This window comes from Carassius auratus, chromosome 20 (genome assembly GCF_003368295.1).
Source record: "Carassius auratus strain Wakin chromosome 20, ASM336829v1, whole genome shotgun sequence".
Taxonomy (NCBI): Eukaryota; Metazoa; Chordata; class Actinopteri; order Cypriniformes; family Cyprinidae; genus Carassius; species Carassius auratus.
In genome coordinates, this window is record NC_039262.1 from 3489419 (window position 1) to 3495273 (window position 5855).

General features: G+C 30.6%; 1 protein-coding gene across 1 annotated transcript in view; it reads right to left on the reverse strand.

Moving 5' to 3' along the window:
* Positions 1–1929, reverse strand: part of dusp10 (dual specificity phosphatase 10) — a 14468-nt gene extending 12539 nt beyond the window's left edge. The window contains exons 1-2 of the mRNA XM_026290479.1: positions 1527–1929; positions 1–7 (exon numbers count right to left, since the gene is read on the reverse strand). The exon at positions 1–7 is cut by the window's left edge and continues 776 nt beyond it. The gene's annotated coding sequence lies outside the window, so the exon portion shown is untranslated. The remainder of the gene's footprint in view (positions 8–1526) is intronic.
* Between the last annotated feature and the right edge of the window lie 3926 nt (positions 1930–5855).

Sequence of the window (5855 nt, forward strand, 5' to 3'; positions counted from 1 at the left end):
TCGCAAGCTGAGAAACACACCACAATCACAGATGGATTTAAAAATGAAGGCTGTTTGCGCAGGGATGCCATTAAAGAAGCAGAATATGTGCAGAATATTTGACAAATCTAAAGCTAGGTGTTTCGCAACCTAGTTCTTTGGAAGCACACAGACATTACACATTTTTTCATTGTGTTAAATAAATAAATTAAAAATAATTAGACATTTATATAAAATATTATTAAATATTTTAAGTTTATAATAAATATTGCATTTAATGTTTTTATATTGAAATAATAATAAAAAATAATAATTACATTTACTTCAAATACAATGACAATATTCAATATGTCAACACCTTAAATCAAAGTAGTCATTGGGAATAACACACAAACAGAAAGATAATATACTCTAAAAATCAGAAAGACAGAAGACAAGTGTGAATGCAATGAAATAATGATACTGTTAATAAAAATGTAAGAAAGTACACTGGAAATAATAAAATGAAATGAAATAAAAATAAAATATGAAAAAAGTCATTAAAAATAAAATATAAACAGAATAAAAAAGTTATTAAAGACACAAGCGTGAATGCAAAGAAATAATGCAACTGTGTTTAAAACAAAATCAATTAACATTAAAATCATACAAATATATTTAAAAATAAATAAATAAAATTCATCAATGTTGTATGATGCTTCTTTATGTCAACACCTTATTTAATTTTAGAATGATTTTAAAATCAAAGAAATTTATTAAATGATATAAATCATATAAAATAAATTAAATTGATTCAAAATAAAATAGTAATAAAAAAATAATAAATAATAAATAAATAAACTGGGAATGGAATGCAAGTGTGAATGCACTAAAATAATTGAGATTCCCCATTTGGGAAACATCTGAAATGTACTGCTGACAACTCTTCAGGGGAAACGCTGACCTAAAGAACCTGTTTCCATTCTGAAGAATAAAGATTGCATGGATGTTCTTCATGGAAGCAGTGAAGAAGCTTTATTTTTAAGGCTGTAGTGTCATCAGACACTGTGTTCTCACACAGGCCTGGACTCAACCTGCAGGGGCTTCACGCTCGTTTTCAGAGGAACCTGCAGAATGGCTTGCAGCAAATCAGCCGAAATATTCAATCAGCAAACGTGCAAGTGTCACGAGACGTGCAGAACTTTCAGACCGACGTGTGCTTGATCTCTCATCACAGAAGTGAATTGCTGACCCCATTAAATTCAAAAGAGCACACAGCAGCCCGTTCCCAAACACGGCATGTGGACGTGCTGGGAATAAAATATGGAAAGGTTCTGCATCCGAGGCTAGACATCATCATTATTTCATGCGGTGACAATGCATGCAGTTTACAGATGGTCTGCTTTGCACAGCACAGAATCTGTCGGGATCTCAACTGATGACAGCAATGCGTGGAAATGAAGTTTCAGCATCTGGATTAAATCTGATCTATATGGGGTGGGACTGCCCAGCGATCCCGTGCATTAACAAAACAACTCTAAAGAGTTAAACATGTTCTTCAGACTTACATGCACGTGGTGTTTATCAGCAGTGTCCCCCTTCCGCTGCTTATCGATCAGTCTGAGCCGCTCAGCCGGAGCGCGCGCTGGACACCCGCAGCATTCTCCTCCCGTCCTGCTTTGCTCTCTCTTCACTGATGGAGCTGGAGTTTGTAGCGGCTCCGCACTTGTATCACTTCAGACTGACGTGCGCCTGAACCAATGGAGCTCCGCGCTGATGACGGAGAGCAACAGCGGCCAGACACGGGCGGAAGCGCAGGGTGATGTCATTGAGAGCCAATCAGGAGAGAGCTGGCTGAAAGCGGTTTAAAGAGACGGGACGCGAGTGTGAACGCACTGAAATAGTAGTAATAAGTAGAGAATTAAAATGAAAATGAATTAGAATTAAATAATAAAATTAAATAATCTTACTTTGTTTAAAAATAAAATTATATACACGTAAAAATAATAAAAAAATAAATTTAAATAATAAAAAAAATAAGTGTATTAGTGTTGGAGGGTTCTTTATTATGTCAACACCTTAAAAGCAAACATTTAAATATTTATTAAAAATAAAATGCTAACTGGAAAAGTATATATCGTATAAATTAGCCAGTCAGAAGATGGTGAAACTGATTTAAAGAGACGGGACACGAGTGTGAATGCACTAAAATTGTCATGAAAAAAATTATTGAAATGAAAATAAATTAGTATTAAAATCATAAAATAAAATAATCTTACTGTGTTTATAAATAAAATTACACAAAAGTACAAATATTAAAGAAATACATTTAAATATTTTAAAATTAAGTGGATTCGTGTTGGAGAGTCCTTTATTATGTCAACACCTGAAAAGCAAACATTTAAATATTTATTAAAAATAAAATGCTAACTGGAAAAGTATATATCATATAAATTAGTCAGTCAGAAGATGGTGAAACTGGTTTAAAGAGACGGGACACAAGTGTGAATGCACTGAAATAGTCATGAAAAAATAATAATAATAAAAAATAATATAGAAAAATAAAATCATAAAATAAAATAAGTATTCTGTGTTTAAAAATAAAATGATACAGTAAAGTAAAAACGATTTAAAAACTAAATACAAAAAGGTATCAGTGTTGAAGGGTCCTTCATTATGACAACACCTTGTCAAAAATATAAATATTTATTAAAAATAAAATACAGTAACGCTTTATTTTAATACAAACCCTAATCCTAGCCATATGGTAAGTAAACGTAGTTAATTAATATTAATCAGCACTTAAGTGTCTTACACTGTAACTAGGACAAATTAAAATAAAGTGTAACCGTTACGTATATTAATATTACGTATATTACGTATATTAATTAACTACATATGCTTACTATAGGAATTACAAAATTAACTGTTATTATAATAGAAAGTACATGTAACCTGCCTTGTGTCAATACCAAGAACTTTAAAATAGCTATTACAAATCAAATACAAACAGAAAGAGGAGAAACTTTGTGTAATATGAAACATGATATCATGTTTAACAAATTAAATAAAATATAAAATGGCAAATAAATAAATAATGAAAGACCACATTTTTGGATTATTATAAAAAAAATAAATAAAAGTAAATATAAATATGAAAACAAATCATAATATAAATTAAAAATAAATAACATAAAAAAATGCTGAAAAATTAAAATGTTAAAATGTAACAAATATAAATGTTAGTATAAAAATTCAAAAAATGTTAATAATTTTTAAGAAACTAAATGTCAGCATCCTACAGATTGTGTAACATTATCTAACACTAAAAAGATAACTTAATGCATTCAAATATTCTGAAACTATGAGTCATGCATCAACAACTCATGGGCTATTTGAATGCACATCACCTACTCAACCGAACATTTGCTAACATTAAATGACTTATTAATGAAGGTTATGATCTGGATTGACTGCTGTTGAGTGGAGTCCCATATAAAGCCCTGTTCACGTTCTAGTTTATAGTCATCTATAAGAAGCCTGGTTCTCACACAGTCACATATGTTATATTACAGCTACATGATTCATCTGTGACTAATGTGAGCTTTATTCATGATCTCACGAGCAGTGAATAGGATAACGTTCACCACACAGGTGAGGTTTGACACTGAATGATTGATTTCTTAGGTGTTTGCAATAGAAAGCATGACATTTCAAGTAGACTTAGTTGTTGAAAGAAGGTGAGGAGTGAGTAGAGGTGACTTAGCCTTACATTTGCCCTTTCACAAAAACACTGATTTGGTTTTATTGCATAAGAATAAAATTCTATGTGAGTGTCTGTCAGTGGAAAAACTGACGTCATGCGGTGTGATATCTACAGGCCTGAAGAACAGGAAATGAACACCCACTTCCTGTTCTGCAGAGGAGTTCTGCTCGGGCTCTTTATTCAAAGTAGAATTAGTTTTATTCTCAAAGGCGAATCTCATTAGACTCTCAGTCGTTTGTGTTTGAATCAGCGTCGTTTAAAGGCAGCACAGGACGGGAATTCATTACAGCAACCACAAACAAGATTTACAAGGAATAAACATAAAATGTAAATGATATGCAAATATAAAAGTCTAGAATGATTGTGATTTTATAAAATATTTCTGAACGAAATCTCATATCCACAGATGCTAAAAACAGTATTAATTATTCACAAATTAAAACTTATTACAATCATTTGATGCTGCTTTACATTTATTACATAACAAGATTTTGTAATAATTAGTATTATTAAAATGTGCATAATAGAGCATTATTTTCATTATTTATTAGATATATTTATAATTATTATTCACAAAATATAACATGTTTAATGCTGATTTTATGCTCATATTAGCAGTAAAAACATGTTATATTTTATGCTGATTTACACTTGTTGCTTTATTTATAATTAAGACTTTAAAAATGTTTTTCAAAGACGATAGGAGCACAAAAGCTGCATTTATTAACAGTGAAACAGTATTGTGAACTACCATGAAATTAAATATTATACACATTTATATGAACATTTTAAATTGTATGAAACCTTAAAAGATTTTAGGATGTAAATGAACACAATCATGACAAAAAAAACCTGTTCTTTTTTCAAATTTAATGTCTTTTTTTTTTTTTTTTTTTTTTTTACTTCATGTGGCAAAATGTGAACCAGGCATGTTTGGGTTTTTTTTTGACTTGTGATGATGGACCTGTACGCCTGATTAAACTCTGAGATCTTCAGGAGTGAGACATCACTGTCTTCATGAACATGTTGCTCATCACAAGTGTTGTTCAGACGCTCACGAGCAGCACAAAAACCTGACACACGTGACACAAACCACACTGTTATCACAGCCATCTGTCTGCGGTCTACATCTACATCACGCTTCACTGTGAGCACCGCTTAGACAAGAAAAACAGTCCGAAGCGTGAGGAGTTCATGCTTTTCATCGATTGAGAACGGCAGAAATCATGGCATGATATTTCACAAAAAAAGAGAACAATTTAAAAAGTCCAGCGTATCATTTCTATTACCTAGTTGAAATACTAGAATTGGTTTTTTGTCACACTTAACTAGTTGTTTTCTTGCTAAAATAACTATCAATACATTATGGTAATTATATTTTTAAATAATAGAGGTTATATATACACTACTAGTCAAAAGTTTGGGATCAGTGAGACGTGTAATGTTTGTTAAAGAAGTCTCTTCTGCTCATCAAGGCTGCATTTATTTGATTAAAAATACTGAAAAAAAAACATTAATCTTGCAAAATGTTATTTCAATATAAAATAATGGTTTCTATTTTAATATCCTTTAAAGTGTAATTTATTTCTGTGATGCTCCGCTGTATTTTCATCATCATTCCTCCAGTCTTCAGTGTCACGTGATCTTCAGAAATCATGATTTTTCTTCTTATCAATTTAACACATAATTGCTGAATAAGTTTTAATTTAGAAAAAAAGAAAAAAGGAAAGAATAAAAATATACTGACCCTAAACTTTTGAAAACTAGTGTATATTGTTAGAAAATATTTTTATTTTAATTAAATGCTCTTCTTTTAAACTTTTAATTCATCAAAGAATCCTGAAAAAAAGTATCACAGGCTCCAAAACAAATCGGTTTCAACACTGATAATAAATCAGTATATTATTCTGATTTCTGAAGATCATGTGACACTGAAGACTGGAGGAATGATGCTGAAAATACAGCGGAGCATCACAGGAATAAATTATATTTTAATGTATATTAAAACAGAAAAAAATATTTTACAACATAATAACATTTCACAATTGTAAAAATAATAATCTGTATATTTAATCAAATAAACGCAGCCTTGATGAGCAGATAAGACTTTGTGTGTGTATGCATCTAAATA